The 24,139-nt window shown below is 35.7% G+C and overlaps 1 long non-coding RNA gene across 1 annotated transcript; it reads right to left on the minus strand.

Annotated features, from left to right (window-relative positions):
• Positions 1-2,694: 2,694 nt before the first annotated feature.
• Positions 2,695-11,813, minus strand: LOC125691991 (uncharacterized). Its single transcript, XR_007376389.1, has 3 exons — positions 11,752-11,813; positions 5,721-5,828; positions 2,695-4,508 (listed from the first exon to the last, which is right to left on the minus strand). It is a non-coding gene; the product is annotated as an uncharacterized LOC125691991 (long non-coding RNA).
• Between the last annotated feature and the right edge of the window lie 12,326 nt (positions 11,814-24,139).

The raw sequence follows: 24,139 nt of genomic DNA on the forward strand, positions 1-24,139 counted from the left end.
TAATGTAATACACTTTCATATTTGGAACGCGTGTCAGTTCAGTTTGATGAGATACTGCTTGTAAAACAACACCACACCTCCTTCCCCCAGTACTCCTGGTATGAAATGTGAAAGCAGCATAATAAAATATTTCCAACTGTAATTGGGACAAAATGAAAGGAGAAGTAATTCTAGCCAGTTGTTTAGAAACCAACCAAATCACATACATATATGTTCTGTGTAGTTTACTGATGCTTCACAGATGAGTGATATTTGATGACAAGCACAAGTGATACCTGACATGTATGTTCAAATACTACTGCTCTTAATTGAGTCTAAAGAGAAAAGTTCTGCACACACAATCTACCTGTGATAAACTTCTTAAACTAGACTAAATAAAAATCAGGATAATTTGGAAGTATCAGAATTACAATCACAACTACATTTCTTTTACCAAGTACTTTAATGAAAAAAATCCCACATGTCAGTCAAGAAACACGTACTTTGGATCCATTTAAATATGAGTTTAGCTGTGACATTCTACAACTAATTTATGAACTGAACAGTTTTAAGCAAGCCTCAAACAACGCAATCAAAAAGAAATTCAGTAATTCCGTTTTGAATAAACCTGCTTTCCCTGAAATACTTGATTTCTCAAGAGTCATTGAGAACTTTCTCTTGCAGGTTAACTTCATGAATGCGATAAGGTCTTACATACTTATGAATAACATTAGCTCACGGGATTAGTATACTAACATTCATGCACACTCCAATTTCAATTTAGGAATTTTATATTACACAGGTCACCTTTATTCTCATGAGAGAAATTACTTCCAAGCTATTGGGATTAACTGCTGTTCTCCATGAAGAATTTTTTTTTTTTTTTTTTTTTTTTTTGAGATCCTTTGCATAAACAAGTCGCTGAATGAAGAATGAAAGTGTCCAACTAAGAAAATGGCAAATTAAGAGCCCACTCAAAGAAACTTTGGCTGCGATTTTGAGGAAGGACACCAGCAAGAGGACAGCTTGAGTAGCATAAAACTACAGCTAAATTAGAGGCTGGTGAAGACTGATGCGTTGGAACATACACTGCACTTTTCCAGTGAAACTCAATTCATATGAGTGTCTTTTACTGCTTAGATTTGGACAAGCTACTTATTTCACATCATCAACTTCAAGAAGGGCAAAAGCCTCCTGTTGTGTTTGTTTTTATTTTCCTGTTTGTTACTGTTGTTTAAGTATGCATTTATTTTTAAAAAATTAACTCCCTGTAGAACACATGACAAAACGCGGGAAAAAGAAGTTTTAGAACTACCTAGTTCAAGTAGACGAATGATATTTGTAATTCTTCCTTCATTCTAGACCCTACCAAATATTTACAATTTCATTTACATTTTGCAATCTGTTTTAGATCTCAGCATGCGATTCTACAATGATTTGGGGTCAAGATTTAAGTAAGATAGCACATTCTCTTACATGTTGTCTGATATTAAGATTCTGCTATGACTGTTTCATTGTTTTAAAATAAATGAAATTCTTCAAGGTGTTTTACAATAAAGACTTAGACTTTATTGTTGTTGTCCACTTCATTCAGTCATAGGCACCTTAGGATAAAAGATGGAATTTGAATTGAGTATCCAGAAGGCAACCTTCTTGCAATTCTCTGATTACCAGGACTAGAAAAGAAACATTTAGGAACACGTAGAGTAGATGGCAATATATCTATTGGCTTTATAATTCACAAATAATATAACTCACATGAGGCTAATTCACAGATGTTTCTGTTGTACTACACAAACATATATCTAACCTACCTCTCATGTTACCTTTAGAGAGTGCATTAATTGGATGCTTGTCAATTCGCTTTGTTATGGCACTGTCACACAATGTAAGGAAAATCATTTTAAAAGTAATCTCAGTCAGTCAAGTATAGCTATTTTAAACCGTTTTTTTTTTTCCCCTTCAAGGCCAAATTGCATCTATAGCCATTCATCTCCAAATCTGAAGATGCTTCTCACACATGAATTGTCACCTACAAGAAACTTTTCTCCTATTAGCACCCCATAGCATAAAATTGCCTAAAACTATTTAATCTTCCTTCACCTTTATACATGATAGCATCTGTCTCAGAGCAAACAAACTACATTCTTTTCCCTGTCATAAATTTCTCTTATTACTTATCTTTGTTAACTCCCTTTTAGGGACTGATGACAGGAGAGAAAACTGTACCAGCAGATGGTCATACCGGACGCCAGGAAATATTTCCGTACGATGAGGGTGATCAAATGCTTGAAGAGGTTTCCTAAAGAAGCAGCTGATGCCTCATGCCTGTCAGCGTTCAAGAGGCCCTGAAGCACTCAGGAGTTGGGCATGGTGATCTTTGTAGGTCCTTTGCAATTGAACTATAATAGTCTATGGTAACATGCATCGCGTTTCTCTTGTTAATACCAACTATATATCTTGCAGGTCCATTCTTTTTCACTTTCTTCAGAAAGATTATGCTACCATCACCTTTAAGAATTAAATCATTCAGGCATGCAAGGATATTCTTACAATTGTTCAAACTGGAACTTTTAGCTTCAGCACACTGATGGGACTAAACATCCTCCTAGCTCCTCTTTTTCATTAAACTTCATTTGATTAATAACATTAAAAAAAAGTGTTTGTTTTCTATCACTGAAAAAAAAAAAAAAAAAAAAATCACACCTGCTAAGACCTGCCTATTTTTCACCATTCTTCAGCATTTAGAATGTAATTCAGTTATGTAATTGTTCAGCACAGAAAGAAGTAAAATTGGTTCTGACATGCTCTTGACAATACCAAGCCAACTATTTAGAGACAGGCCAATAGCCACATACAAAAAGAAGAGTTGCGCTCATCCAACCAGTGAAGGGACTCTTTAGCTATACAACACCCATTTGCAAGAAGCAGCCCAGATCAAAGAGCTTTCCTCTCTTCAGCAGGTGGGACTTAAATGAACCCAGGGTGGTCTAGCCCTACTGATCACACAAATATCACAGGTGTAAATTATTTGCCTGCACTCCTGGGGCCACCAACAGCCCTTCCCCAGGCGCTCATTCACCAGTTCAAGCCCTGACCTAACATTTCCCCTATATATTGAGGACTTTTTTCTCTTGTCAAGCTGAAATACGTGTTGCACAGTTAATCATGCTCTTTGATGTAAGGGCTTTTAGAAAGATTTTTGAAATTATTTTCAAAGTCTAAAGTGTCTAATTACAGTTCCTTGTTACTCTGAACAGCAAAGCTGCTGAGAATGTAAATTTCATAGTTTCAAATACCCATGCATTTCCAATGCTTGCATTTACACTAAGGAGAAAAATCAGCCTTTTTTTGAGGTAGGCATAACATCATTTGCTTACCTTCGTGAGTGTTCAGGAACTTCATTGAGAATGCTGGGAAATGCATCTCGAGCCATTTTTAGCACTTGTACAGGAGAAGAAATAGGAATTGCATGAGCAGTCATTGCTCCTTTTATAATGGCTCAGTGCTTAAAAGTGTAGCATTACATTTCTTTTTATATAGATTTTCAAAGCAAAAATAGGATATAGCATTAGAAAAAAATTGTGATTTGCGTGATCCTCAGAAACCATGAAAACAGTAACACTCTTCTCCTTCAAACACCCTCTCAATCTTCCTGTGTGCAGGTTGTTGTTGTTGCTGTTGTTGTTTTGTTTTGTTTTTACCCTACTCTAGGCTTGGTTATTTTTTACATCACTGCCACCAAACCTTAAGCAAAACAGTAAAAAAGACCTAATCAGTGTTTGCCTGCTTTTCTGAAAGTTATCACACTTATATAGAGCCTGTTTATACTGCAAAAACCCTATCTATGCATGTACTTCAGAATATATCTTTTCAGTGTTACTTATAAGCATGAATTCTTTGCAGGTCTTCTTTAACCACATATTATGATAAAAATTGTGTTTCTGTTTACTCAGAGTAGAGCTCATTTAAATCTGCGGGAAGGCACCAGTATCCTGAAGAACTCACAAGTCACTGAAAAGAGCAAAGGTCAATGGTGTACAAAGTCAAATACATGATCCCACTGTTCCCCCTTCCCTCTTACACTCTTCCAGAGCTGCTGCAAATCTGAAACAGCATAGCTATGAACAAGAGAAAGAGCAAGGAAGCAAGCTAAATGAGAGCAGGTTTTCTGATGGGCTGAGAAACCATGCCTGACCCAGTGGTTGAGCACCTGATGGGAATGCAGGGCCAGCCCAGGGGAGCTGAGGTGCATGCAATGCAGCTGAACGACTGGAAGGAGTGGAGCCAGGATCTACCCCTTCTCAGACTTGATTTAAGGGTTGGTAGTGGAGGTGAGGGCATCACTTGTTGGAGGTCCTTGCCTACCTCAGGTCTTCCAAAGGTAACTAGCTCTTTTCCTTCATTTCTGTATCTGTGGTTGCTGCACTTGGGCTTGTTCTCATTTGCTGTAGTAAAAAGCTTTGCTATCCTGTATTACTGTGGTACTTTCCATCCTGTTACGGCATTACACCAGGGTCTACAGATGTCTGCCAATGAAAAGGTGAAGAGAGAGATCAAGAAAGGTACTGGGACAGACAGCAAGTTCTCAGTCAAAGCTTTTCCCATGCAGCTCTTGCAGGCCAGGCTTGGAGCAGTAGCTTTATCCTGCGATTCCTACATTGCAAGTTCTTTTCACTGTTTTGGGTAATAGGCATGGAAAAAGTTTCTTAGCATATTACAGCGTGCTTTCAAGATACAAATTTTATTTAAACTAAGGCATTTTCTACAAATAGCTTTTGTTTCTATACTCCATTTAAAATTCTCATGTAACACTAGTGAAGATAATTAACGCAAACTATATTCATAGTCTTCTTTTAGGTCATGGTGGTATAGAGTTATGGTAAGTATGAATTTCTACAGCTACCTGAGAAAGCAAAATAGACTGTATTACCCTGCTGGATGACTTATGAACCCAACATATATATGAAGTGACGTGGAACAAAAAATTGCTGAGACTGGTCTGGCTCCTCTGACGTATCTTCTGCAGAGCCCTGGCCCTGGACTGGATGAGTGGAAGGGGAAAAATGCTCAGATGGAAAAATCCTGTCTTTCCATAGTTGGAAGGAATAAACTTCAAGGGGGAAAAAAGAATTCTCTACAGTATAAAGCCACTAATTTTTTTCCTAACCTTTCATTACTTGAACAAAAAAAGATTAGTAATATTTTAATATATAGAGTATAAAATACATTTCGTATAGATACGCACAACTGGTGTGTGAAGACATTGTTACCTGTAAAGGGGTTTTCTCTATGAGCAGTTGCAATCATAACAAACTGGAGTAGGCTGACATTGCATCCAGAAAATATGTGCAGAAGGAAGCTAGATAAACAGGGATGTCTCTTAATGAATTCTGCTTTCTTGATAAAAGGACAAGCTATGTGAATGCTGAATTCAGCTTGCTTACCTTGTTGCAAAAAATGTACTGTATGAAGTAGACAGATAAAAATATGGCACTCATTTCAAAACTGAATTTGAAGGTGTGAAGTCATTGCAAAATGTAGAACAGATTTCAAGAAGCTACAAATGCTTTGCTCACCTTCCACCTGGTGAAACCCAGAAATGCTTTTACTACAAACCTACAGAATATCTATGGCTCACTTAAGGTTTATGACTTTGACACTGATTTCTATAAATTCGCATTAAAAACATACAAGAAAAGCTGACATATTTATCTTTGATATCTGGGCAGAGAACTAACCTGGAAAATTGTGAGCTTGCTTCTTGGGAAACAGATGCTTAAAGGAAACTTCTCATAATCAACATCATACAAGTATCCCCCATCTTACAGATTCAGTGAAGCCCGAACCTAGGAGAAGACAAAATAACAACAACAAAAAATAAGTAATTTGTCAGCTTAAACAACACAGATGAAGTCCATCAGAAGTAGATCTTTTTAGATCTTTCAGCAGCCTTTGATACGCTAAATGGCAAGATATCTGAGGATACAAACATGAGCTCTACTCACTACATTCTCATCTTTTCTCTGAGCGAGATGAAGACTAGAATTATTCATCATCCTGGACTTAGTCATATAAAAAATTGAAGTGCTTTGCCTCTCTTATGATGAGAATATAAATGTACATATACATCATACATATTAGACATTAGAAAAAATAACTTGACTTGCTAAGAATATATTAGAGAAAGCAAGGGTGGGTTTTCTTGATTCTGTTTTTCTTAGGTTTTTTGTTTTTTTTTTTTTTCTCCCTGTATAATAGATGCAGAAACTGTAATCATTCAGTGAAGTAAGATTAGATTAATCCCGTTCTTTTCTACCCTTACTTCCTGTGCAAATAAAACCATTCACTGAGCACCTGAAATCCCTTCAGTCTTTCAGAACTCAAAAAAAACACAGCTAGGACACGCTGTAAAAATTTCCTGTCTTCTATTAAGTAGGAGGAATGGCTGGAAAGTTTTCGATGACTAATTGAAAGTGAAAAGACAATGATTCTAGACCATTGGCTGTAATGGTTGTTTACCTTCAGGAGAAGTTTCACCTATAATGACCAAAGTTCACATTAGGAACATTATTAGACCAATATGTAGTTCATCATGCTCAGATCCAAGCTGCTGTTGTGAAATATTATTACTTTGCACCGGCAATTGCATATATACATTAATATGCACTGCAGCTATCCCTTTCTATCCATATAACTTTCCAATTACCTGAAAATTAATTGAAATTTAGTTGTGTCTACTTGAGCTTGAGTTTACTATTTAGACAATTCCTACAACCAATTTTGATATTTTCTCACCTGAGAAAACACTTGCTTCTATGTATTTTTTCTGACAATTTTTAGTTTGGTGAGTATATGCCTTGACAAAAGGGCTGTATTGCTGTTGTGAAGCACACTTTTTGTCGAAGTCAATATATTAGCACATATTTTGATGTAAGAAACCAAGTGTAAGTATCCTAGAATTCTTGATCATTGTGATTAAAAATAACTCCTTTAATAAACTAGTAATTACTTGAATTACATTGCTGCATAAGCACAGTCCGCAAGAATTAGCAGCCATTGCCTTTGACTGAACTGACCCTCAATCCTCATTTTTATGCCTGAAATACAAATGTATACTCTCTCATCCATGTATCCATATTTCTCTATCTCAATACCAGGTAATATTTGGGTCTAGCTTCAAGACTTGTCACACAATCTATTTCAGTTTCTTGTCTGTTTCCTCAGTTGCACACATCTTTTCCAAAGAAACCTATTACATTATCCTCAGTGCTGATTTTCCCATTCATCTATCCTTCTTCCTTCACATTTGATTCTCCTTCCTCAGAACAGACCTCATGAAAAACAACACCTGTTGTTGTCTAAAGCTAGATTAAAAAAATTACTATTTCTTTCTCCTGGAAAATCTGTTCTATCGCTTATATTTTAAAATGGATTATTAATATATGTAAAGAGAAATATTTGTTGTACTAATGAAGAACTCAATGCTTGAAAAAGCAAACAGCTTGATTAAAAGCTTCCAAAGCTGTTAATGGACAACTACATAAGAATTGCATGTTTACCAGTGGCATAGCAACTCACAGTAGGCAGATTTTTTTTCTTTTAGGAATGAGACACTACAGATTACCCTGTGGTTGGGATTTTTTTTCCTGGTCTTACTTAGAAAAGACTTAGTTGTCTAACAGGCCTGATTATCCTATTGCCATTCCACGAGATCTGTCATAATTACATAACTTAAGCAGTTTGAGAAACTCCAGCCAACCAAGACCCACTCATCAACTAACTCCAGCACGTATCAGAATGTTTTGTGTCATTACAGTTTAGGTCAGAGTCACGAATTTTCATTACAGTGAAATAAATTACAATCTGTGAGTTTGATGCACGTTAGACCATAAAACTATAACAGCAGTTCAGCAAGGGACATTAAAAACATTGATGAACAAACATAATGGTCTCAAAATGAAACTTTTAGGAATGCAGAGCAGTTCTCCATAATAGTAAAACTAGGAAGCCAGAACTGTTTAAAAATAAAAGTTTCCTCAAAAGGTAGGGAATGCATCTGTAAGTGGAAATTCTTCTATTAGAGCAGTTAATTTGGAGCGTAAGTGGATCCTGCAGAAGTAATGCTAAAGAAACACTAACGAGAGCATACAGTTAACTGAAGACAGAGCTAGGAATAAATCTCAAAATAAACTTTTAGTACTATTCTATGGATTATGAATTAAGAGACTGTAGCTGAATATAAGAGCTGCTGCATTGTTCTGGAGCTTCTCATAGCAGAAACAATTTTGCAAAGTGAATTACTGCATCAGCCAAAAAAAAAAAAGCCACAGTGGTTTTGTGACTACTGTCCCCAGTGCTCCCTTCAATATCAGCCTGCAAGTTTCTTTGATGTCCAGACACAGAAAAATTAAATGTCAGATCATTCTGTCTATGGTCTGAAGCCATATTATGATGGTAGTACTCCCAGGTACTAAGCCAGATGGCAGGCAATGTATGCCAGGCTGATATTTTTAGCACTGTATGTTATATACGACCATTTGACGATTCTTGCATTAAGGAATAACAGAAACAATTTCTGGAAGTGTTTAAAATGTATGAAAGCTTTATCACTGAAATGTTGAGTGGCAGCAGGTCGAGAATAAAGCTTTCAAGGCCATCTTTGGCAAAAATTTGTTAGCATAACTTTTCCCAGGTAATAACAGAGAAGTAGACTCTTTTAGAAGATTTAATAATTGCTGCACTTTTTCCTTTAGGATTCATATTGTGCATGGTGTTCCAGGTTGAACATTTAAGAAACTAATGACATAATACTAAAAATGAAGTCCATTATTCCTGCAGAATAGCTTAATATAATAAGAATTATTCATTTATGAAGAGTGATTTTTTTTTTTTTTTTCCTCAAAATTAGAGCCAAAAGCACTTGATGTGCTTCTTGGTGCTTTCTTCACTGTTGACCTTATTATTTTTCTTCCTTATTTAACTTCATAACTTCATCCTCTTTTTGGAATTTACTTCTAGAAATCTCAGAAAATCTCACAAAAATTGAAATAGCATAAGTCTGAGATTAACAATGGCTAAGTAGCTACATGAGCAATTCTCTGTGATTAGCTTGGTTATTAACTAGACAAACTTTTAAAAAAGGTAAATCTAAAAAGACATCTGATGATGGTTACCACAGGAGGGTGAAAAGAGAGGAACTGCTTCTTTCTACCAATTGGTACCCCATGCCATTTTTAAACTGGCATTACAGTTTCTGCTAGGAATAATGCCAGCCTAACAGATGGCCGTAAGTGCTGCTATTCAGAGGAAACCAGAGTGTGCATGAGCTTTGAGGATTTGGGTAATGTTCTTATCCAGGGGATGTCTGAACTGAAATTGCAGCCAGATTTTCTTCACAGTTATAAGACTGCAAAGGTATACAAATGAGAAGCTGAATTTCTTTTTTACAGTCCTGACATCAGACTACCGAAAGATCCAGTTTTAGATTCTGTCACATTGGAATCTGCATGGATTGCTTCGCAAAGCCGATTATTTTAGGTTGTCAGCCTAATGAGACTGGATACACACTTGTCTTGGGAGTGGCCCTAAAATGACTTCTTGGTTTGGATTACACACAGGCTGAAAACTCCTCAGGAACCCACACAATTTATGCAGTGTCATTATTTTTTCACCCTAGGTCACAATCCAGTTAGGTAAATGGAAGGAAAGCAGATGGATTGACAATAACTGAATTTTCGTCTAATAAGCGAGCTGTATCCAGATTGCTTAAGTGTCACTTTGAATAAAAAATACCATTACAAAAAATAGGGGCATTTCTTTATCTGCTCTGACCAATCATAGCATAAGATGAGATCTACTGCACTCTACCTTAATACACGTCATAAAAGTAAGATTAGAATTGGATTTCTTGATTTCTTTTACTTTCAAACATCTACAGTAATAACAATCTTAAAACATATTTTATTTGATAACATTAAACATGTGCTGTCTCACTTGATTTTATACTTCAAAAGTGGAGCTTTGTTAGACAGTCTTTTCTCCAACCTCAAAAATTAATAAAAACAGTCAGTCCGCTAGCTCCATTTTTGTCTGTCTTCTGCTGGTTTGATGAACTTATTTTCCCTAAGACAACAGTGAACCCTGAGAAAGAATTGTTGATGTTACTTAACATTTTATCTTTGTGTCCTAGCAGTCCCTACAGAACACATACGGGTTTTGTTATCTACTGTGCAATCTAAAAAACAAAATCTATTTTTTCTACAGTACAATTTTTTATAGATAACCTAGAAATACGTATATAGAGAAGATCAAAATTATTATATTAGAGTCAACTAAAAATATAGTGCATGTACATTTACATATGTCATAATCTCAGGAGTCATACATCACTGTGGAAATCAGTAATTTTTCATATACCTTATTGTAGATTAGTATTCAATCTAATATATTAGCAATATCTTTAACATATGAGGAAGAAGGAAACAAATCAAACTACTCCTATGCAGCAGATTTATACATAATCTTATTTCATAAAATCGTAGAATCACAAGGTTTGAAACAACCTGCAAGATCATCTAATCCAACAGTCCTCCCATCACCATTGCTACCACGAGCACTAAACCACATTTCATAGCTCCTCATCCAGATGCTTCTTGAACACTGACAGGCTCGTTTTCCCCAGATCTTCCTTATGCCCCTTCTTGTAGATGAGATTCACACTGGCAATCCCCCAATCCTCCGGGACCTCTTCAGATAACCAGGAGCATTGGTAGATGGCTGAGTGCAGCTTGGCAATCACCCCTGCCAGCTCCCTCAGCACCCTAGAATGAAGCCCATCTGGTCCCACAGTCTTCTGATAGTCCAGATGGAGGAGAATTTCATTCTATCATGAAAAATATGCAACTACTCCCATACAGACTTTAAAAATTTTTTTGATGTTATGAAGATAACATAATATTTTCTTCTAATCACAATAACCAAACAGAAAAAAAAAAAAGAAGAAAAGCGAGCAGGAAAAAAAAAAAAACATATGCAAATTTAATTACATCTAAAAAACACAGAAGTAGAGGTTAGATGAGATAACCTGGATGCCTCCAAGCAATGTTAGAGAAGAAAAAGAATTTGAAAGTATTTTGAAAAAAAAAACAAAAACATAGCCTGTATTTGGAACCAGGACAACATAATGTTTCCTTCTACTGTCACCAGTTTGAACCTTGTTGAATGCTGTAACTTACAAACATAGAATCTAAGCTCTTGCAGTCCAACCATCCACCTATCACCAATATTTCCCACTAAACCATGTCCCTTAGTACAACATCTAAAAGCTTCTTTAACTCCAGGAACAGAGACACAACCAGCTACCTGGACAGCCCATTCCAGTGCCAGACCGAAAGCTCTTTTGGTTGTGGAAACGAGGGGGATGAGAGTTATTGATTAGATTGTCTCTATTTCTATTGCTTGCTTTGGCTGTCACTAGGGGCATAACACTACCCACTGCAAAACTCTAGCTCTTTACTAGCACATTACTAAATTCTTATAGATACATTTCTACACATACACTTCAATAGCTGCAGAGCACAATGCCTTCTCAGCATTCAGACATGAACATTTGTCAATACTGAGAAGTTTTACTTGCTAATACATATACCTAGCATTATCAGAAATAGTGTATCTACTACTGCATAATTAATGAATATACAGATGATATTATTATGAAATATAATTTTGGCAAAGCAGGTTATTACATCAAAGAAAAAATAGAGTACTTACCATCGCCCGGGGCTCACTGCAAAACTCCAAAGAAGTGACCTCCAGAAAGAGATCCTTCCCCCCTGGTAGTCAGCTCTTAAACGGGTCTAGGAGAGGTGCAGCCAGGCACCCTTCCTTCCAGCAGCACAAGTGAATTGTCTTCACCTGTGTTCCCATGGTTGACTCATTGCTTGCCTCAGGTGGTCAGTCAGAGGTTCAGGCTGTGACTCAGCAGTTCCCATACAACTGCATCATCAACACATGCCTGTTAATTCAGACTTTGGTGATTATAAACGGTTTACCCTTATTTTGAGGGATGTGGAACAATGAATATTTATTCAAATTGGTCTGAAGCACAGCCTGTATTGCAGGCTCAATTCTATGTTGGTGTAAGGTAGAGAGTCATTTAGCAGCTTATATTTCCCGTACCTGGCTCTTTGTACATTAAAATACACAAATTTCTAATTGCTTAGAAGAGCACAAAATAAGATGATCTTCTAAATGTATATTACTTCACCGTTATGCATAACAATTGTTCTGTTGTACCAGAAAGACAAAAAAAAAAAAAAAGAAAAAAAGAAAACCTCTCAAGCTCACAAACCTTGCTCAAAAGCTATGTTAAGGTTTGTATTACTATGGCTTATAAACCTTGTGCCTCCAAAACTTTCCCTGAAGAAATGAGCAACTGGCATAAAAAGGAAGAACAGCAGCACATAGCTTCTATTTCCTCTCTCATTGTTTTTTGAACAATACAAATACTACTGCAATCTTCTACACATTATTGACATGATAAAAGTTCTGTGTGAGACGTACTGCTCATGATCTCATTTTTCCATACCAAAATCAATTTAGGAAACTACATCAAGTCACCTCCTAGTAACAATTAAGGGATGTTGACAAACCGAAGAAAACGTTAGTAGTTAAACTGAGATTATTTTCAAATGATGTACTTTTTCACAGTTAGCTAACATGACTTGGTTGAAAGCAGACAATTTCAAAGGAATATGAATTTTTATCTAAAGTAACTAGGAAAAAATTTTATGATCAAGATGACATTTTAGACAACATAAAAGGCTGTAATAAAAGAGACTTATAAATCCCATTAAATGCACACAGTTCCACGCAGTCAAATATCCTGGTCTTTGTCTTATAAATGAAAGGGGGGGCATGTTCTATTAATTTTTCTTTCCTACCAAAAGTTATGTTCGTTACTTTTTGTACTTAATTTTGAATGTAAAGTTTTCCTCACCTCCAATGACATAACATGAAACTTCTTCAGTTTTTCTTCCTTACAGTAAAAAAAATGCAATTGAATCAAGATGTTTACTGACACTGCCAATAAGCATTTCTTATTTCTTCTGTGACTGATAACATTTATCACGTTTCTAGACATCGGTTCACTGAGAAACAGAGGGGTATTCAAAACCTGCTTGAATGTAAACACAGTCACACAGAATCACAGAATCACCCGGGTTGGAAGGGACCTCAAGGATCATGTAGTTCCAACCCCCCTGCCTAGCAGGGCCACCAAACATACACATACACAGTCAACATGGTCTAGCCAGACACTGCCTGACCAAAGGAGTGAGACCAGAATATCCTAGAAGATCCCTTCCAACCTATTCTATGTTTCTCTGAAAAGTGTGGCCTAATTCTGCTGTATGTGCAGAATGTATCGTTTAGTTTACTAAGCTCTGTCATAGTACAAAGCTCTGTGTCCTGAGGGACATTTTTAAGAAAAAATAAAATTCACGCAAGTAAACATTCCATATCCCACTGTATTCCCTCTCCATTACAATAAAATGACAGATTTTTTCCCATATTAAGACTGTGCATGGTAAAAATAGTGCAGCTTAAGCTAAAAGACAGATTCCTTTTCATTTTACGATGCTTACCAACTCCCAAAGGACTGAGGAGAAATTCTTGCAGCGTCAAAAGTTTGCAGTTCACTTTTTTTCAACTAATTGACATTATGTCACATGAACCCAACTTGCAGTGGAATAATTAAAAAGAGAAAATGAAAATTAGTTGGCTCCTATTTAAAGCTCCCAGTGGGAAAGACACAGACAAGTCTGTACAACATAGTACCTTGTTAAGAAAGGTCAAGCCTTTGGGCTGCATTCAGAGTGAGGCACAGAATGTCATCAACCTCAAAGGCACAATGGCCTTTACTTCTGTAAATTTAAATGTTTGGATTATGTTTCAGTGGCTTTAAACAATAGGAAGCCTCAATGGAAAGTTAAACTTTGCATTATCATAAACAAGGTAATTGTGACTTGAAAACAGGCATCATAATTTTTGCCCTCCCCTGACTGAAGTGAGGATGAATGGAGAACTAAACTCAAAAAGAAATAAAGGTAGTCTATCTTTCTTGCTAGAGGAAGACTTTCTGGCAAGTATAGAAATAATACTGAGAAATCACTCCTAATATTCATTTTACCACCTTTTCTAAATGTCGCAATGCATATGATATCTAAAAACAGATTTGATTTATTGATTAGGAACTTAAGGTCAGGCTTTCTCATGGGTTTGTGCAGGAAGAGAGCATCTGAGAAATACTGTTAAACATGGAAGCTATTTATCATGGAAGAAGGCTGTCTTTTTTACTATAATCTAAAAGAAAAAAAAATGTATCTTTTGAGTTTTTAAATAAGCCTGTGAAAATGACTGAACCAGAAAGATTCCTTTGAAACCTAGTCTTAGATCTTTTAAGCCTTTTTTTTTTTTATATACTATCTATACATAGATTAGTTACAGACAGGAATGGTCAAGTATTTAAGGGATTAGCAAGGCATATAAAAACCAACTGTACAAAATATTTTGCATAGATATTATACAAGTTTGGATAACATTTTGTTTCAAATAGTTTTAAAGAGTAGTTTTAATGAGTCTCCATTTTTCATATATGTGGAAAATCCGAATGCATAGAAAGCACTTAGCATGTAAACATGACTTGTCAAAAATGGATGTTTACATTTATTCTTATCACATAACTTGATTTAAAGCCCAAAACAAATATTCTCAAAGCAAGTCAGATTTTAAAATTTTTCAAAGCAATAATTAAACCTATATAATGAAATCTGTAGAACATTTAAAGCTCTTGTCCATTTTATTGCAAGTATTTCATACCACTAGATTTATCAGCCTTTTTGAAACAACTCCTTGGACTCTAAGTTATTTGCTTCTCAGTGTTTAACCTTCAGTATCCACTTCTATCTTTGGGCCCAAACTCATCTCAGCGTTTAGAGGTGTTCATCTGTGCTGAACAGCTATATCTCCACTCACTCTCTCAGTATTTTATGCTGGCATAGCTATTTAGAGAAGTAGGGGAGTGGAGAGATGAGATATAGAAAAAGCTGGACATGGCCTTAGTTTAGACTTTTACTGCAATTCATCTCCCCCATGGAACAAGAAAGAGGAGATAGTTAAGAGGATGAACTTGACAAACCATTGGTAACTATTAAAAGAGTTAGTATATTGAAAAATCTGTATTCTAGTACTAATTTATACATTATTGTTTGAGTTAATCTCTAACTCAAGGACGTAGTAATTGGCTTCCTTCTGTCTCCAGGTTTACTTCTTCAAAAAAGACTGAAAAATAAATTCTAAGAAATTCCACACCACCTATGGGAAGTCTACTTCCAATTCAGCTAATACTTAAAAAATGAAATCTTCCCTCATCATTAATATAAACCCGGAGATAATACAGCATTGGCTCATGAATTTCAATTAAACTAACATCTGAAAACTGGTTGAAAATTTGTTAGTGTTAAACACTTAAGGCAGTAGAACAACCTTTAATCTCAGACTTGCAAAAAGTACAACTTCAGAAACATCATGGTGCTTTCACAGAGTCTGGTGAACACCATAGTCAACAAGTTAAATTAATAATTCTGGTAGCTACTATTTTGTCATACAAACAGAGTAAGAATTATAGATGTTATTGAAGATGGAAATGTTATAACATCAGATTTACAGCTGCATACCAGGGAACACAGAGGCTATATTTTCAGAAGCATGGTTTTCTTCAACTTTTGCCTTAAAGCTGTGATTTCACACAATAATTCTAAATAATAGAAACAACAGTAGTGAAGTACAGATGGCAGTAAATAGAAGAGTAACGAGTCAGCTCTAGAAAGAAAAGCAAAAACCTTGTGAAGTTAAGGGGATTGATGATAACTCATATTTGACTTCAAAAAAGAAGACAAATAACAGTTTCTTCATCAGTACGCTACATGTGAATTATATGTACACATATTCGACCTAATCCCATCTCCTACATATCATCCAGCTGAGACAATAAACGACAATACCAAGAAGAAAAAGAGAATGACTGTTCAGCATCAGCACACTGCCACTTCTGCATTTGAAATCTGTTTTAAAGAAATAAAAATAAAATAAGAAAAAAAAAAAAGAGAGAGAGCATGCAAGAAGAGAGGAGAAGAAAGAAGGGAGAGAAAAAAAATATACAGCTTCGGTTGAAATAACAACAAAAATATGTCTCCCCTCTCCTTTTGTTTCTTGCACAAAAAGTCAGTCGCCTACTGAGCAAGAAAAAAAGGATTCATTTGAGACGTCACAAAATATGTCAAAACCTAAATAAATTAAAATGAGGTAGCAGTTACTCCACTTATAGACCACGAATGAGATGGAAGTAGTTAAAGCCCAGAGAAATAAGCTACACCAGATGGAGAAAATAAAAGAGGCTTCCAAGGAGCTTACTCATTAAAAAGTGGCTGAAGTAAGATGAGATGTGACAAATCTAGATGTGGGTAAATGGAAACAATATCAATGAGAAGCGCAAAGCTATTTCAACCAGAAACTGAAATTATACATGAAAACTGTTCTGCATCAAAGCAGGAGAATAAATGGGGTGTAGAAAGACATTTTGTGAAAGATGTCATTTCAATAAGTAGAAAGAAAGAAACAGAAGTTCTAAAAAAAAAAAATAAAATAAAATTAAAAAAAAAAAAATAATGTCAGTACATAGTCAGTACATTGTCATTCCAAGATGTACAAGACACTAAAATATGAAAATTTTTTGCTCATCTTTGTACAGTGACTGTTACGCCTGGGTTCTAACAATAATCAGATTTATCACTAGGAACTGGAGTTAATGAGACATATTCCACATTTCCTTCAGCTAAATCAGAAGCATTCCTATTTCGACAGATAAGAATGAAGATCTATCAGGCTAGAAATGAAACAGAAATGAATGCAATTTCAGCCTTAAAGTAAAGGTAACTCCGTCCTAAGTGAAAGATGCATGTTATGGTTCCTGCCATAAGCTATGTTTGACCTTTAAAACAAATAATTACTTCATACTAGATGAACAAAAGATCATAGAGGAGTAAGTTAACAGCTACAAGTAATCCACCACTAAAGGCATGTAAAGTTACTCTTAAATATTTTTCTGCATTAGACTTCAAAGGTCTGGGGAAGAGAAGTACAACACCAGGCAAATTCATTTTGTTTTGATGATCAAAAGAGTCAGAGTACAAATCCACAAATAAAAACTACTTCAAGATGCAATTTATTCAGATTTTTTTTTTTCTGTAAATCATATGAACAATTTTTGAATAACTTGCTGTTTTATTAAAATAGTTGCAAAGGATCCACTGGTGGCTAAATAACTTTGCAGTATGGATGACACTTGTAACAACCACTCTCAGCACCTGATAAAACCTAGCCCATCAAGATGTTCAGTCTTGCTTTTGTAAATGAAAGAAAGAAGGAAAGAAAGAGAACTTTTACTGTGCATGTTCATTCCTTCTTACTGTCTTGTTCAGACCTGGAAAACTAGCCTTGGGTATATTGTACTGCACAAAGTACACAATATGTACATCTTCATATCCAAGTACTACAGCATTATCAGTAATTGTTTCATTCATTTGAACAAAAGGGCAGATGATCAACGCACCAGCTTAGACAAGCTGTTTGACTTCCCCAAAAAGCTAACAGCAGCCTAGTCACCACCATAGTTTGGAATTTAATATTGAGAAAATAGTCCTTTAAGGAATAAATAAATACATGCATTTTATAACATTTATCAATCTGTCCTTATTACTTGGTTTAACTCCCAGCTATGTATGCACATCTCTTGTCTCTCACTAGAAGCTTTCAGGGAAAGGGTCATCACTTTGTCATATGATCCAGACACCTCAGAACAATATGCTTTTGTTCTGCATACTTCTTGTGATACTGTAAGGCAAAGAACTGTTATTAAAAACTAAAACAAGCAAAAAAAATCCCAATCAATCCCTAATTAATATTTCGTACATTTTTATAGTACAGAATGATGTATCCTGCAAAATAAAACTGCCCCTGTCCCAACACTGGGGAATCTTGCTGACAGTAGTCTGGCTTTTGACCCAGAGACACACTTCCATTTTGCAACTAGAGTCGTAATTAAATGCTGCTTCTGCTCTTCAGTGTCCCTAATTTGCTGAAGAAGGTCACGAAGTGCAAAAAGCAGGATTGAGCAATTTGTACACGGCTAACAGATAAATGCTCTTTGAGTTGCATGTGAATAAAAATCTTCCTTGGAGATTTTTTTGAGCTAAAATGCTGACTCCAATTATGTTTTTATACTGCCAAAAAATAAACATGCTCTGAACTCCATCCGAGTTTAAGAAAGGAAGTTCATTTTTCTTGTAGTCCTGTGCTTTCTTGTGGGTAGCATCTAATTTCCTCAAGAACTTCTAGTTCTGAAAACCAGCATGCAAAAAAGATTCCTCTGTATGTTGATAATACTGTTGGAAACAACTGAAGCAATGCATACATTTTTCACCTTAAGCCTTTTTGTATTTTTTTTTTTTTTTTAAACTCTTCATCTAACAGATGTTTCTTGTCTCATGAAAAATCCTTTCTCCTCAATTCCCTTCCATTCCTATTTCCTTGGTCTTTTCTCACTCTGCTTTTTACTTGTTTCATTATGGTGGAACTGTGAGTCTTCTACAACCATAAAATCATTTTCTAATGAAAGAAAACTTCTTCCTCTAACTCTAGTGAATGAAATTTCCATTATGTAAGAAAATTCCATACTGATGGAGATCTAACATTCATTATTCTGTCCTCACTACCAAGAGCCATATTCTGCCTGCAACAGTAAAAAGCATGTGATGTAGAGACAAAGTCAGCATCAGGGATGGAGGATGATTTACAACTGAATGTTTAACATTAAGCTAGCTAACTTTAAATTATCTGACTCATTTCATCAGAGCTTTCCTAAAGTCTGCTCTTTCCTTCCTGCATGTTTGCTCAATTTATTGATGGTGCTGATCTGACCACACTGTGAGTAGGTAAGAGTCGTGAAGATGCATTTTCTTCTTTGTTTTTAAAGAAAATATTGGTCTTCCTTCATTTTTTAATAAAAGGTCTGAAGTATCAAAGTTCAAAGAGTGGGAGGCTGTAAATGTCTGTGGAGCAAAGCACCTGACTGGGTCACTGTTGAAATAAAAAGTCTAGTACGAAAAGCAAACATCAGAGAACCTGATATATTCACTTGCCTATTTTTGTGAATTTCTTTTAACAGTTATTCTCAGACAACACAAGGGAAATCCTGAATGCCACAGATTTCTTCAAGTGGTTTACATTCAAAACATAATGTTGAGAACAATTTCAATACTCTGTTATCGTAGCGTCATATACATTTATTTTATTAAAAAAACAAACAAACAAAAAAACCCACAAGAACACTCAAAAGGTTACATGCATGTTTAAGATCCATAGGTTTTTTTGTTTGTTTTGTTTTTTGCATAACAACAAATGTATTTTCCTTCTTTGAGACTTTCTGTTAAGCACAAGCCTCAGAACTATGCCAACATAGTCAGGATTCTAACAGAAACTCTATTCTCATTTTGAAATTAGATCATGAATTGTGCTATTTGCTCAAGGAATTATCAGTGCTTTGTAACTTTTTAATGTATAAATAGTATATACTTAATATATAAAAGCAAAATGTGAGTCCTCACCTGGAATACTGCATGCAGATTGTGGAAGGAGAGATGAGGACCTATGGGAGGGCATCCAGAGGAGAGCCACAGAAATGAACAGATGTCCCTGTTTATTATGGGGGAATTGGACTAGATGGCTTTTAAGGGCCCCTTCCAACTCAAGCCATTCAATGGTTCTACGATTATCTACATATAATAGATAGATAGACAGACAGACAGATTTTCCCTGTGGTTAAGGAGTGAAGTATGATCTCTGCTTCTTTCTTACCTACGCGCTTGACATTTGAGATCAGTGATTCCACAGCTTATCACCTCTGCAACCTACCTCTGATCTATTACAAATGCAGTGTCTATAATTCTGCAAAGAACCCTACAGTCCCTCTTGCAAAGCTCATCAAACATTCACATTTTTCTCGTTTAGTATCAGCAATTTGACTGACAGAAGCTGCAGCTGCATGTCTTTTTTAAAAATTCCATGTCTTTCACTTTTTATTTTTATCTGAAGACACATTTAACAAGCTGAGAACTGCTTTGTGTTTGTGAAATGCATGGTAAAACCTCTAGTATTTATAAATGCATGGTAAAGGATTAATATAATATTGGAGATGGAGGGTTTGTGCTATGATTACAAAGCTTGCTTGCACAGATGTAAGATACCCAAGCTAACATAATAAAAAATAACAGTAGATGTTCAGTTTTTTAGAAGCATCTGCTTCTCTCAGACAATCCATGGACATGGAGATAAACTGTTGTTTCTTACCTGCAGATCTTCCCATCTGCAATGCACGTACAAAAGCAAAGCAAACATAAAAAGGAAAAGACACAAAAAAGATTGCTCCCATTAGAAAAGGTTAAAAACCCTACCCAAACACTACAAAAGCAATGACTGAATCACTCCAGCACAGGGAGAACTTCCATCATGTTTCCATCTAAGCTTTTTTAGCTTCTGCATTTAATGGTTCACAGCTAATTCTTTTCTACTTGTGGAATACAGCATTTCAAGTTTCATGAGGAAGAACCCACACAAACAATCTATTATAACATTTGTTTCGATACACGGGATTTAATGAAGTGAGATTGAGTGTAAGGGTAATAAGTGTAAGGATACTGAATTGAATTTTTTTCTAATAATAGAAAAAGATCAGAGAACTATAACTCAGTTTAAGACACTTTTTTACTATACATTTCTGAGGGAAAGACAAAATATGAGACATTTGACTCATTTTTTCCCCTTTATTCTTAACATATGAATGAGAATTCTCTGTTTTATGCTTGTTTTTCACAAATAAAACTCCAAGCAATTGCTCTAAAACCCAGAGATTCATTGGAGACCAAGTTCATCGGGACAGCTTCCACTTAGCAAATTTAACTACTTCAACTTAAATGTTAGTTGTAAATAGTCACCCAGGATATATTTTCCAAATTACTTGATTTTTGCTGGACATAGGAGGGCTTTGAAAACGCTTCTCACCTGAATACATAAGCTTACTCACAAGAACTATTACAGTTGTGAGCTAAGGCAAAAAATTCCTTTTTTTTCTACTCTGCAGTAGCCTGTCAGTTTGGGTATAGAGCAGCACAGGCTACACAGTATACATCAGGTTCTCAGAAAAAGTAGTAGAGACTTCTGCACAGAAATGGGGATAAAGTGTTTAGTTGCGAGTCAAACTCACATCTGCAGGTGGAAAAGTAATGCATAAATGAGCGGAAAAGTAGAAAAGTATAAAATCCAAAAAAACTTATAAACACTTTCGATAAAGCCAGATCAGGATCAAAGACAAGAATACTCTTGACTGCCATCTGTACATTGGAAGAGCAACTTGATCAAAATATGGCTGAGTATAGTTTCCTTCTAAGATGGGTGATCCCTATTTGTGATGCTGGTGGAGGTATAATGCATACCTCTCCTTCTCTTCCCAATATTCGCTTCTTCAAATAAACCTACTGAAGGCCTCTCAAAGCTTTCCCAGTGCATATATGCATACATTGTTCATTATAAATTTGATGTAACAATTTCTATTAAGTCATGCCTACCAATTATCTGAAAACTCCAAATTTTCAGAGAAGACAAGTAGTCTTGAGTATGCTAAAATGACTTTTTCACAAAGGCTTTTAAAGCTCGGGAGCCAAGTTGCTTTAACAAGCTGTGTTGAATTAAACTATTTAAAGCTTGTGACTGGTTCAAACCTAAATGAACAGCTAGCTGTGCACATCTCCATAAAGGATAGAGCCCACAAAGTGGCTGAGGTAGTTCAACACAGTATTAAGATGCTGTGTTAAGTAGTTAGCATCTCCAGGACATTTGCTGCAGGTGAACTAAAGATATCACTGCTTGCTGCTCACAGCAGGGCTTGCCTGCTTTCCACCTCAGAAACGTTCTGAGGTGCAAACCTTGCTACAAATCAACTGAATGTTGTTTGCACTGTAGCAAGCATATAATCTTGCAAATGAGAATGGAATGCAAGTTTTCAAGTGCTGTTTATGGGTTTTTCTGCACTAGATGGGGATCATACATCATTCACAACACGTCACTTAGATTCTGTTAAAAACATAAATTAGTATTTGCCCATAAAACAAAAGAAGAAAATCTATTTTATTAGTCCCTTGGAGAAGCTAAACAAATTATGCAACATCACACTTCCACCTAGTAGAAAGTAATAAATAATGTATGTAGAAATGGGAAATAAAAGTGGAAGTACTGAAGAAAGACAGAATATATCATAAGAATGCTGTTCACTCTATGGGATACGAGGCTCCATCGCTTTTTCTGTTCTGAACCTGCATTCTCTGGGAATCATCTTCACCTTAGAGCAATTCTTTTCTGTCGACGCAGTACCCTGCAGTGAACGTGCTCTGCTTCTTTTATTTTTGTCCATCCATATAATCAGCAAGGAAATCCTAAATGCCACTTGTATTGTTGATATCAAATGGGAAACTGCCTCACATAAAATGCCAACATAAAAGACTATTTAAAGCACAAGTATCCTTTGTTAGTAGATACCTTAAGATTAATTTATACATCAGAGCATCAGAAATCCGGTTTTGTGTTTATTTTTTTCCCACAGGGCACAAAGATACTTTCTTCTTCACTTTTTTGAGAGAAAGTTCGTATTCAGTGCCTCTATCTCTGGTGATTCTGGTACAATCTGCTAATGCACATTCCAAGCTATTTCCCACTGCTCCAGCAATACTCGTTAGCAGCACCAGTCACCCCAACAGTGATGTAAATGTCAGCTGAGAGCTCTGCAGCAGCTCACTACCACGGCTAACTTCTGCAGGACTGCCGTGGCAAATGACAGGGCATAAATTAGATCTGATGACATTTCTGCCTCTAAAGTGTTGGCTCCTGCATATTGTTGCAGCTGCTTTGATCTTCATAGACTCATTTGTTTCTTGCAATACATTCCAAAACTATTTGAGCTGAATTCTGTTTGCTATTAATCAAGTTAGGAGAAAACAGGAAAATATCACATTCACCTTTTCCTCCTGTATATTCGGCTTTTATGGCAAGGCAGGATTTAGGCTGCCAATCATGTGGAGCACCTCTAAACAGAGTGCTTTGGCTAGCAAAGGCAAGATGTCCTTTTGTCCTAATGATAAGGTACAGTTTGCTAGAAAGGATGCTGGAGGTTTTCAGCTCTGCACTATGAGCAATAAAGTTGCAGAACAGAAGGTATTTTCCAAATTACCTTTATATTTATGTTTGGTAGTTGTATGCACAGAAGATCCAATTACCCTTTTCTATAGATCAAACAGTTTCTTATCTAGAGTTTCAAAAAGCCAAATGTTTAAGCAAAGTAATGAAGAGAAGATACTGCTAGCCTTTACTTTGATGATTTACACTTAATTTCACCTGAAATTGAGGTGATAAAAACTTTTGTTCACTGTTGCATCCATATAGGATAGACAAAGAGCATGAAGAAAGAAATCTTGAGAGAACTGCTAACCTTCTACTATAAAAAAATAGCAGTTTACCAAGCTGAAATAGTTCATTAACTAGAATTTTCTTAGCTTACTATATTATTTACAATCTGGTTTTGCTTTTCTAGCTAGCTTGCAAAAATAGAAGTAAAAAACAAAACAAAACAAAACATTTTTCAGTAAATATTTCCAGAATGAAGCATGTTTGCACAGGGACAAAAAATTCACAGCTTGAAGCGCACAAAAACAAACAGTCCAAACAGAACTAATATTGGATCTGATATTGGAACAGGCTCTTGTGAGTTGTTTGTGGTTATTTTGACATTTCACACTCAGCTTTACTATCTACCCTTTCTGTACTTCAAAGAAAGGCATGACTTAACTTACGTATAAAATCTGAATTACGTAAGAAAAATTTAGTCAAAAATAGCCCAGTCTCACTTTTCTTTCTTTGTTTTTAAATACTGTAATATTTGTTTGTACCTTAAAATCATTAAAAGATAAATATCCTTACTTAGCCCTCTGAACTTCAA

Source organism: Lagopus muta, chromosome 4 (assembly GCF_023343835.1).
Source record: "Lagopus muta isolate bLagMut1 chromosome 4, bLagMut1 primary, whole genome shotgun sequence".
Lineage (NCBI taxonomy): Eukaryota > Metazoa > Chordata > Aves > Galliformes > Phasianidae > Lagopus > Lagopus muta.